This window comes from Falco peregrinus, chromosome 2, assembly GCF_023634155.1.
Source record: "Falco peregrinus isolate bFalPer1 chromosome 2, bFalPer1.pri, whole genome shotgun sequence".
NCBI lineage: Eukaryota > Metazoa > Chordata > Aves > Falconiformes > Falconidae > Falco > Falco peregrinus.
The window spans coordinates 84,599,750-84,611,308 of NC_073722.1; the positions used below are offsets into that span (position 1 = coordinate 84,599,750).

General features: G+C 41.8%; 1 long non-coding RNA gene across 1 annotated transcript; it reads right to left on the reverse strand.

Moving 5' to 3' along the window:
• Positions 1 to 646: 646 nt before the first annotated feature.
• LOC129783873 (uncharacterized) lies at positions 647 to 3,696 on the reverse strand. The gene is made up of 2 exons (XR_008745911.1): positions 2,754 to 3,696; positions 647 to 1,865 (listed from the first exon to the last, which is right to left on the reverse strand). It is a non-coding gene; the product is annotated as an uncharacterized LOC129783873 (long non-coding RNA).
• Positions 3,697 to 11,559: the final 7,863 nt, after the last annotated feature.

Genomic DNA, 11,559 nt, shown 5'->3' on the forward strand with positions numbered 1-11,559 from the left:
GCCTTACATAAATTAATTTTCATTCATTCTTAGTATTCAGGTAATACAAGAGAAACTGCTTTAAAGCAAGTAGCAGGATCCATGACACATTACACAAAATCTAGTGTAACAGTAAACTACCAGAGTGGAGGAACTACAAAGGAATCTGGAAATTATTGGTAGTACATTGCAATTAAAAAAATGTTTTTTAGTTCAGTAAGGACTGTAAGAAAAAACCTTCAAAATTACAAGAGAACATTCATTTATGGGTGAAACAAGGGTTGCATTTTTTTCCCCACAGCCAATAGCAGTGTATTTTCCCTGCAGTATTTATTTATCACTGTGACAAAAGTACTATTTAATGCAGGGCATAGCTGTTAATATCCACTTCTCCTAGAACAGTTGGTATAGTGTATTAGTGTTGTCCACTTAAAAAAACTTAATAATTAAGGTTTTAGCAGACTACATAGGGTCTGATTCATCTTCCTTTCTAGACAGTAAAGTTCCACATGGGACACGATTGCGGTTTTATTATTTTCAGGATTTGATCACATATGCAGTTTAACAAATGTATCTTCTGTTTGAAGACCTCAGCATATTAAGAGAGAGCTCATGCCAGTCACGATACTACTTCCAGAAATTTTTAGTCAAGTTAGAAGCACACATGTAAAAATCATGCTTTTGTTTTCTCAAAATGCCTTTTACTACAACATATTGAAATCACATCGTATGCAAGTGCCAAGTATTTAAATAGTGCTAAAACCTGCATAGCTTTTGTCCTGGCTCTGAAAAAAAGGGATAAAATCCTCTGTAGAGCTGGATCTCATGAGTGGGAGGAAATCGGCTCTTTCTCCACTCTTCAACAGAGATTTCGTTTCTTTTAGTCCTGTAGATTTTGTTGTGGCACCTTTATTAACTCTTTCTGAAATAGGCAGAAACAAATCTCATAATAGTCCAATTCAAAAGAATTTATGTAATTTAATTAATTAAAAGGTATTCAAGAAGGATCTCAAAGATAAGCCAAAACCATATTAGCAGCAGCAGATAAATTGCTTCACTTCGTTTTTCCTTACTTTTGAGCTTGGTGACCTATCTTGGTGGCTAACTTGTAAGATCTGGGATTCAGTTGGCCAAACTTTAAAAGGTTTAATGACCTTTTCTTGTTTTCCAGAGACTTATCTGCATGGATTGCTTTCTTCGTATTTTTCTGCCCTTTCAAGTATTACTTGGAAATGATAAAACATGGGCTGACTGTATAGAACAGGTGGCTAAAGTCAGAGATTTCATATTCTGTCAGAAAGACCCAGATGTGCTATCAAATGAAAAACCCGACCAAGAGGCAGGTTGTTCACTGAGAGTAGTCATTAATGCCCTATTAAAAAGACCAAGACATCATTGGCGTAGCAATACTACAGGTCATATACAGGTCTTTTCTTTAAAAGAATCGGTACACACGCGCCAGGTAACCCCCACTCAGTTTCACATTGGCATGGCAGAAAATGCACGCTTTGTGTTCCTAGAAGAAATCTCATTGCATTATATTAACTTCAGGCGGTCCAGCCTATTTGAAAGTACTTTATGGCAATGCATTAAAATGTACTTAAAGCAGAGTCTTACTCGATGTTTAAAAATTTACAGAGTAAAACTTGTTTTTTCAATTTTTCCTTTCTTCTTCCCTTCCTTTCTTCATATGCAGGGGAAGGAGGCAAACAGCCCTGCTGTGGGGTATCAACACTGGTGAACATTGCTGAAATACCACACGAGGCCAATGATCCGAGTGGAGGGCACGTTGGAGGGTTGTGCTGAATTTTAGCCATTACATGTGGGTTTATCTCCATTTTAATGAACAGGTTTGTCTCTTCGTATCATTACACTGGTATAAAGGCCTAAATGAAAGCAAACAAAAGTTAAAAGACACAAAGTGCAATCAAAACTCAGCAGTTTAAAGCCACCCAGCCTGCCTTGTTTTCCAACGCAATTTATTTTATTGCCCTGTGTAGTAACAGTAAACCACTGCATCATTCAGCTGAAAGGGTAAATGCGGGATCTGTTCAGCTCTCAGCATTGTCCCTAGTGCACTGCAATCAAGAAACACCTGCTTTGAATAATCTCTCTTCACTCTGCTGTAAAAATTCAGTGCTCAACAGACCAAGATTTCACCCCAGTCTGCGATATAAATAATGTATGTATAATGGACTCAGATTTGTAAAGGGCTGTGGACTTCTCCCCTGTGTCTTCAGTTACCGTATTCATCAGAACAACTTAAAAGGGGAAATGAGATTTGTTAAACTTTTTTGGTGACATTATATGCCATAAGCATTTTTTAATAAGAGATTAATTTGGAGCTTGGCCAAACCCTATCGGTTCTGGAGATCAGCATGGAATTGTCTTCTGGGAACATGGTAGCTATCCTTCCTGAGATAAAGCAACCGAGATGCATCTCTGCCTATCAGCTACCGTCACTGGATGGGACTAACAACAGTTTTGCAGGTATCTCTGAAAATAAAACAGGTTTTACATTTCTGCACTATCATCTTACTTGTTTGGAGTTCATTTTTCTGATTGCATTTTATCTAATGCTCATTTTGTGTCTCTGTGATTTTTATTTGCAGAACACCCTCATCAAACTGTATTCATACATTAATGTTGGAACACTCGCACAGATGCACAGTAAAACAAAGATTTCTAAAAGTACCTACAGTAAACCCAACACTAAGAGTTTACCAAACACTTGCAGATTTGAAAAGATTCAGAAAGTAACTCTGCACACTTACCACTTCTGCAGTCTTGCATGATGCTTAGAGCAACACAGAACGTGAGCCTTGTCTCACCACCCACAGTGAGTTGCACACAAGGTTAGCTCTCTCAGTGCGGGACAGAGCAGGCGGCTGGCGCTGTCGGTGTGTTACATGAATGCACTGATCTGCATATGCAGCTAGTTCACCTGTAGCTTCTACCATGCTTAGATCTATAAACTTCAGGGTGCTCCTAGCTACAAAAAGTTACTTTCCCGTCACCGTGAAGTTCTTCAGCCAGTTAGTAAGTATTTTCACATTTCCAAGGTGACAAAAATATGTATCATACACTCACCATAACCTAGAAATTGGATCACAGGGTACTGGACCAAGACCAGAGCTATTAACGGCAGAAATGGAAAAGTTTAGTCATGCTACTTTACCTCCCCTCTCACCTTGCCTGTAAGAGTCTGTTCCACGGTCAAGAATGCTTCCTCTTAGTTCTGGGCACATGTACCCAAGCAGTGCCCAAAAGTGGTAGCAGTGCAAATATGACTTTTGGCTGAGCTCACAGATTTACTTCTTTGGGAGCACCCGCTGATCTGCAAATGCTAGCACCTCTTGGGTCCTACTGAAGGAGCGCGATAACAGGAAGCAACAAATCACACCTTGTGTATTTGAGAGGAAGGTTTCAAAGACCAAAGAGTTCATAAGTCCCTTGTGCTGTCCCACAGGAGCAGAAATACACACATCCGTAGTGATTCTAGTGTTAAACAAATGTTTTCCTTTTTTGAAATTGAAAAGAGAAACTGCCACCTCCTGATGCAGGCTGGGTCAAAACAGGGCTCCTTGCTGCACTGTGTACACTGAAAATCAGTTGCCAGTATTTTTATGAATATGAACCATCCGCTTTACAAGCTGCTAGAGGCCAAAGAACTGGTACGTTTTTTGTTTCCTGTTTGGATGAGTGCTAAAGCTCCGCTGGCTCAGACGCTCTGCATGCATATTTTTACTTATCCTGGCAACATGTTGCTTTGACTTTTCCAAGAACCAGTGAAATACAGTAAAATTATTCCTTTCAAAAGGAATACAAACCACAGATATGGCTTGAGGAAATTTATTTCTGAAATGCTGCATAAAAGTAACAAAGTATTCCTAGAATAGGAAGAAAATAGATTTTATTCCTAGAAAAAAATCCCACTTTAAGAACAAGCATCACAAGCTGCTTCAAAGAAAGATGCAAGCAACACAAAAAAAACAGAGTTATGGAAAATGGTTTTCAAATCTTTTCTTGTATTTCCCTTTTGGTTGTTACTTAGCTCATGGCATGAGTCTTTGACCACTAAATTTCCTTTTCAAACAAAAAAATCTCTGCCCAAAGGGGTAGGACATTTAAATTAATGTTAATGATGTCTCTTGGGAGCAAGCTCAGTGTGTTTATTACATGGATGCAAAAATTTCCTAATTTTTTGTCCTACAGATTTACCTTCTATGTGCATATACTGCAAAAGGTGAAATACGGTCTCTTCTCTTTCATTGTTACTCACTGCTATTAATCTTTTTAATTACCAATTACAGATGGATTTGTTCTGCTGATCTAAAGTTGAAAAAAGGCCCATTCAATGCTCTCCAGAATTTTCATATATTCCTTTTTTACCAAATTTAATTTTTTTTACTTTCTCTAGAATTCCTTAAAGCCCGCCTTTCACTTCTGAGGCAGCTAGAGAGCAAGCCCACAGTCTGCAGTGCCTAATGTAATAGCTCCTACTGGAGAAATACACCAGGTGGCGATATCTTAAATGTTGTGATTTTGTAGCTTAATAATTATTTTAAGAATTTCATTTTCTAAAAAATGTGACTGAGGACACTGAAGTAAAAGAAAACTGACATTAATATGTAAATTGACATTTAGCTTGGGTGGAGGTTAATGAGCTCCATCCGGTCAAAGCCTGAAAGTGCCTGTGAGCTTTCCTAGAAGATGCTTCAACAAATGAATATGAACAATTTTCCAACAAAACAAAAGCTTCTGCAAGCTGAATTAAAACTTATCTTCAGGCTCTGAGCATTGCTAACCACAAGATCGAAATTTACTCCAGCTGCTGCTGCGATCAGTGGTGTGGAGGACACAAGCACATCAGCCCTTGTATCCGTAAGTAAAACAAGAAGCGTGGCCGTTACAGATTGTGTGGGAGCCAGCCAAGGGGAAGCCCCAACCGCCTCTTTGCCAGGTGCTCATTCAGACAGCAACACGGCTATTTCCCACCTAGAAAACAAACCACAGCATCCACGGACAAAAATGTCACAGGCTGCAGGCTCTGCTTGAACACCTACATCCCACTCGGGAGGGAGAGAGAGAACTGGGTGCTGCATGTGAAGTGCCAGGTTTTCTATTCTATTTAGTATTGGTTGACAAATGTTCAATAGCTACATCTGCGATAAAAATGCTTCCTGACGAATGAACGGACAGGAGAGACAGTCTTTATAGAATTATCATTAAAGATACTGGTTGCAGCCCCAGTTCTCCTCAATCTCTTCAGCAACATTTTGAACGAGCTGTGCAATTCCCAGAGCCCCATTACTCAGCACAGCAGTGTGGTAGAAAAGGTCTTGCATGGCCTAGAGAACTGCACGGCCTGGAATTCCCCAGAGGGATGGCTGTCGATGCTTCAACTTTTGCACCCAGGGTTTCTTCACTCACTATTATTTGAACTCTTGCAAAAGGCTGATCTCATCAATACTGGAGTCTCTGCACGTCAGCGAGTGATGCTATGATCTGATGGGGCTGTCAGCAGGGGACTGCTAGCTGTGCCTTTGAAACAGGTCCCTGAAAATGCAGTGGCACTACATACCTTTCATGCGGCATGTAGCCACCTTAGCATGGCTACAAACACGTATTTTAACCCGATGGAGGAACAGCCAGAAGCAGAGTCATACCTCACCCCGGCATTGCAGAGGCATTCATGGATTGCTACCACAGGCTGTCACAAACCGGCTTGTTACTAACCTCATCATTAGCAGAGAGAAGTATCCCAGGCACCACACATAAATACCTCCTGTTGAGTGCCCACAACAATGACATGTTTTTAGAAATGGAGTTTCTAAAGCCCAGCTCCTTGCCAAGCAGAAGCCTTCTAGCAGAAAAAGAACGGGGGATATTCTTTTGAGAGAGGAGCAACAGTTCGTGAAGGCCCTCTCGACCTCAGAAATGCACAGGCTGGAAACTGACACCCTTCTTTTTCCTTGGCAGAACACACACCTCTCATTCTATTCCCTCCTTGGTCTTATTCCTTTTAAAGTGACAAATGAATAAATAAACAACATCTGGGTTGCAGAGTAGCCATCTGGGAAAGTCTTGGAGTGAAGTGTGGAAGGGCCCCCAGAGATAGCTCAGGAGATGGAGCAGACACATTTGAAGGGAAGGTAACTGCCGGTGCGCTCACCAGAGGGGCTCCTGCCTCCCCCCGCGTCTCTCGAGGAGCCGCTGCACTGGACCGATGGTCCCGTGTGCTGGCGCTGGCAGAGGAGTGCAGGCACGGGATGGATGTGTCCCCGGTAGTCTGACTGGTGAAAAACACCACTTGATGCAGGCAAACTGTCGCCCCGCTAGCCGTCCTCCGCCAGTCGCTTCTGAATAAAGCTCTGGTTTAGACACACATTAAAGGTTTTTACACCAGAGCTTTGAGCAGCGATTCATTATGCGGTTTATTAGACCTGAAGAGCAGTTTCATGGTCAAATTGATTTAATGCTGATCTTGCCTTTTTCTTCCCCATCTTCAAGCTTGCATGCTCTCCCTCTCGTGCGGCACCAGCATGGCGTATTGGGCCCTGCAGCCAACTTAATCAGGAAGCTGATTAGGCTGAATATTAATAATTTTTTGCTTTGGGGCCAGATCAGTTTCCTGAATGGGCTGATTGCTCGGCTGCACAAAAGCTAGTTCTGGGAGAGGGGAGAGTATTGGAGCGTGGCTCGCTCTGCCCTTCCTAGCAGAACTGCAGACCTACATTATCCAGACTTCTCTGGAAGCACTCGCATACGTGGGATGTGAAAGCCTCTGGAGTCTCCCTCCCTCCCCGACTCTTTGCTTAAGGCCCAGGTGATGTGTTAGAACTGCACCAAGAATATTTTTGCTCCCTTTGCTTCGGATCTCTGTTTTTCAAGCTTCACAGCTGAGTTAAACTGTTAAGTATGAGAAAGGACAGGAGAATGAACCTTAGCATGCAAGTGATCAGAACAGTTCCTTAAATCCTTTTTTTAAAAAAAATCATGGTTTATCTGCCTATTTTATTAGATCATCGATTCACAAGTACTTTTAACAAAACTTGAGATGGGTTCTGAATCACCATTCATTATAAAAATGACAGGAATCTCTCAGCCATAACTAGCAATTGAATTGAGAGGTAGTAGGAAAATAATATTTAGAAGTTAAACTCTTTGACAGGAATTTCATTCAGATGATTTGGTGTAAATGCTAATTTCAGTCATCAGAACCATAAGATCAAGTTATTTCTTCTTTTATGTGTTCTCAGCTACTATGAGGAGGTAACACGCTAAATTCTTCCCCAACTATCTGCTTCTCTACTCCAAATATGTGAATTACAGGATCTGTTCCCCTCCCAGTGATTGTGATGGCAATAGGATTATCTTGTGTTAAATTATTTCAAGTTGTTTAATGATTTAAGAACTTCCTTGAGGCTTTTAGTTTTCCAGCCAGGGAAGTTTTTTCTCTTCAAACAAATTACACAAAGTAACAAATAAAAAACCCCCTCACGACGTGTTCACGGTTTTAAGATATAAATGAAGATTTTTCTTTTTGATGCAAACATATCCCTTCAGTGTTGTGAAGAAGTCCATCAGTATGTGTTCATAAGACCTAAATTAACTGGCAGGAGTGGGCAGTAAAACCATGTATCATTCATCGTCCCAGCTGAATGGCTGACTGAGGACAGCAAGGTACCAGAAAGGCTGATTCTACAGACGTCTGCCTTGACCCAAGTTCCTTCTGAGAAAGCCCCATCTGCCCCCTTGTATTGCAACACAAGAACGACCTTGTCCCTCGTCCGTGACCAGGGCTCCTGGCTGCCACCGTAACACGTGAATGGCGAGGAGGGAAGGAACTCCCTGCTGCTCTGCCCTTGCAGGTTCATCCACATCAATGCAGAGTCAATAAAAAAGTCAGCCTGGAACATTTTTCTTGGCAACAGACACCCGTTTGCTTGCGCTGCTCTGCTGTTTTGAGGCTCATTTTAATTTTAATTTTAACTGGGATCATCCCTTGATCTGTGTTGCCGAACGGCCCCGCAAGCGATGTTCCCATGTAACTCAGGATGAGCAACGGGCAGCTGGAAATCAGCTAAAAAGCCCCAATTAATGAAATAAACTAGTCTCCACTGGAGTTAGATGGAAGCACTGCAATAACATCTAGTGTCGTGCCGAGGGGTGTGCTGCAACTGTGATTTCTATGAGCACTGAAATGGCCTACAACAGCTCTATACTGAATATAACAACTCTATCTGGCCTTACAGCAGCCTCTATACTGAATATTTTAAATTTAATCTTGGTCTGGGCACCTTTCTTGCAGACCTTCCTCTTGTCCACCGAAGCAAGTAAATACATCAGAGAAAACCACAGTATTTTCACAACCACCTGTCCTTACATTTTATGGGTGCAATTTTACTTCTACAGAATGGAGTCATAGAAATTTCTACTGACTGACCTTAAATGATCACAAAAACATGCAATTTAACATCTTCCACTATGTTTTCCTCTAAAGCCAAACTATGACGTCACAGATTTTGTTAAACTCAGTCTTACTTTTTAAAAAACACTCAAATGTGTATGCTTGGGAAAGTAGTAAGGTAAGTCCTGTGCAGGCAGTAGGTCTCTGAAGGGTAAGACCAAATTTCAAAAGAGGCAACGTTTTACAGCGGGATATAGCTGTCCTACACGATTTGTCTGAACAGGTATGTAATGTTTTACAGCTTAGGCAGGAAAAGAAAAAGAAAAAGAAGTTTGTCTCACTTGGAGACAATGACATTTTTCCACAAAGCTGATAGCAAATAACTAAGCTTACGCGGCTTACTGTTCATGCACTGAAGCTTCAGCCTGATGAACACCCAGAGGGCGGCGAGCGATCCTGAGTCCGCATGAAGGGCAACACGCTGCTGTCACTTTTGTTTCAGTTTTTCCCCCTTGTTTACTGAGTTGCGTACTCTAGTTTCTTATCTCATTATATGTATATATAAAATATCTATACGTGCAGCAGGTAGACAGAACATAGATTTCACTTCCTTGTCCACCTGACTGCACTGCAGCATCTAGCTACTTGATCAGAATGCTGCCAAACTTTTAACAGGTCTCTGTCATAAAAGATTAAAATTAAAGCAGCAACACTTATACATTTGGGAATCAGATGCTAAGGTAATAATGCCCTGTTACTGTGAAGAGGTGGCAAAGGCACAGTTCACAGACTTTGTTGCTCATGGGCATAAAGAACAGATTATGCCATTGCACCTTTGTCATTGCAGCTAAGTACAACCTTGACTAATCCAGCACAGCACAACTTGTTCCTCCCTCCCTGCCTTGCCAGGCTGTGGCCAAGGAATTCGTTGAGCTTTTATGTGGCTCTTTCAGGGAAAGATCAGTGGTTTCTCGTCATTTAAATTGTAAGCTCAGCTCTTGCTGTCCAAAAATCAGGTTACAATGTTACAGGTGGGTTGCACCCTTTTAGTAGCCAAAACTGCCCTGGAAAGAAACCCCTGTTCTTACGCCTCTTCTGGGTCAAAAGATGGTTTAATAATCAAGGATCAGCCAGCACATCACGTTGAATGAGACCCTGTGCTCAGCTGGAACCAGCGCACCAGCTCAGGCCTGGCCTACCTGTGAATTTACATGCACACGCTCAAAAAGCTTGGCCAGAATCCGATCCCTTACGAGCACATTTGCAGTTAGTTACAGTCTTCCTGCATTGTCACCCATGCAGAACACAGCCTGAAATACTCTTATTATAATTTAATCTAAACCAATTGGGTTTATAATTTATTATTTCTGGTTTGCAGAAAAACAACTCGCAAAGTAAAATGAAACTACTAACAAGCAAGTATCTATTCCAGCATCACTTCATGGACTCTTAAACACGACCACTTCTAACTTCAGTTCTGTATTTGGAGAATGCCTGCTTACATTTCAACATACCTATCCATTATTTAGTCTAACTGTCAACCATGAATTCATTTACATCAAGCAGATTTTGTGTGATATGCGGACTGGCATTAAAAGACAGCAAGCATATTCTTTGACATTTCAGTTACAGGTTGATGGGAACAAAGACCATGAAACAGAATGACATTTTTGGCATGCTATTTCTGCTGCTCCTGGGAAAATAAAAGCATTGTAATTTATTAGAAACTGAAAAGCTACCTTGTTTAGTTAGCTGTGCCTCAGAGTCTCCTGATCACTGTCAGCAAGTGCTAAGTAGTTAAAAGGGAGGAAATATTGTAAAATGCCACTAGAAGGTAGTGCAGTCTAACATGAATACAAGGACTCCTGGGCTCAATTCCAGCCTCTAGAAATTTGCTGGCGATGAAATTCATTTACGCGTGGACAGCTGTCATGAAGCATACACACCTTTTACATTCCCACATACATGCAAAAAAAAAGTTAGATGATGCACTGGCCAACGGCACTGTATAAGGAGGGCAAAACATTGCCTGGGCTACTGAGACAGCCAGTGCTTCTGCTGCCCCCGCCCAACTATGAGCATCACGTCAAGATAACCCAGCACTTTGTGGGACACATTAACATGCATCTGGAGATCACTGAAGGGGAACAGTGAGCAACAGAGTGCAACCAAGAGTAAAGTAATGACACCAAGAAAAAGACAGGAATCTTCAGCCAGAATTACAGGAAAAATTGTCTTAAGGTTCGTATGACTGTGAAACAGACTCCAGCAGAAAACAGTGGCAAGTCTTCATACACACTTAATAGGACAAAGCAACAGGGGAAAAGATCACTAGGAATAACGCTTTATGCAGAAGGGGATAAATAATTTGATTCAATTCCTTCTTCCCTCACTGCTCGGCTATGTCTGACAGAGCTGGCAGCCCTCCCTATGACCTTTAAATAGCTACCTGGAAGGAGGGACACATCTGGAATGCTCTGTCCAATTAACTGCAAGTCTCCGGGAGCAATCAAGGCAGTAGTGGGCAAAGTGCTGCTGCTTCTGTCAAAGCCTGAGGTGGTAAAACAGCTCCTCGCCAGCCAGGCCTCTGCGCAGAGCCAGTGGCTGTGGGCAGCCGGGGCAGGGGACTGCAGCAGCGAGCACTGCTGAGCAGGAGGTCATCTGGAAATCCCTGGGGGAGGGAGGGAGGGAGGGAGGAAGGAAGGAAGGAAGGAAGGAAGGAAGGAAGGAAGGAAGGAAGGAAGGAAGGAAGGAGGGAAGGGAGGGAGGGAGGGAGGGAGGAAGGAGGGGAGGAAGGAGGAGGAAGCATTTCTTTAATTGTAAGTAATTAACTGATTGTAAGTTTCTAGACATATATGCATATTCATAATGCAAATGGTTTAAAATATTACTGATCCATGATATTCATGCACCTAGCAATATCAGCTACGCAGAGAAATCCAAGAAGTCTCTTCCTCCCTAGCAGATGTCCTTGAAATTTCCTCAAATGTTTAAACTCCATTCTAATAGTTTACCTTATCAACCCTGTCTCACAGAGCAAAGAAATGCATTTTTCAAAGATTATTGTCATGCTGTAGAAAAGAAATCTAAAGGGGATACCGCCAAATTTATATGGTTAGAAATAAACAGGGTAATCTTCATAGTGCCAAAGTCACTAAAACAGATGT